Source organism: Rhinolophus sinicus, linkage group LG05, assembly GCF_036562045.2.
Source record: "Rhinolophus sinicus isolate RSC01 linkage group LG05, ASM3656204v1, whole genome shotgun sequence".
Classification (NCBI taxonomy): Eukaryota; Metazoa; Chordata; class Mammalia; order Chiroptera; family Rhinolophidae; genus Rhinolophus; species Rhinolophus sinicus.
The window spans coordinates 52,930,457-52,930,882 of NC_133755.1; positions in this window are offsets into that span (position 1 = coordinate 52,930,457).

Below are 426 nucleotides of genomic sequence, written 5' to 3' on the forward strand. Positions count from 1 at the left end.
ACGTCATTGTCCTACTTAAAACCGTCCAATTTTATCCCATATTAGAATAAAAACCAGACAACAAACACCTGGAAAAAAGAAAGCTCGTTTAAAATTACAATTTTTTGATTTGTCTTTAGTTATGAAATTTAAGGTTATACAAAAATGCAAAAGTGATGGAATTATTGTCTTTTTCAAAATGTTATTTATCCAATGAACAAATACTGAGGGGCTAATCACACCCATCCACCTTCAGTTACCAACAAACTCTCCCAAGTCCCAAGCTCGACGACTTTCCTTCTCGCAAGGCTTCTCTACAAACATCGCGAGACGAGAGCGGTCCCTTTGGCCCCTCCTTCCCAGTCAGCTCAACCCCCCCCACTTCCTGCCTGGCGGTCTCCTGACGTCAGAGGCGCGCCGGAGCTCGTGAAAGGCCATAGCGGGGGC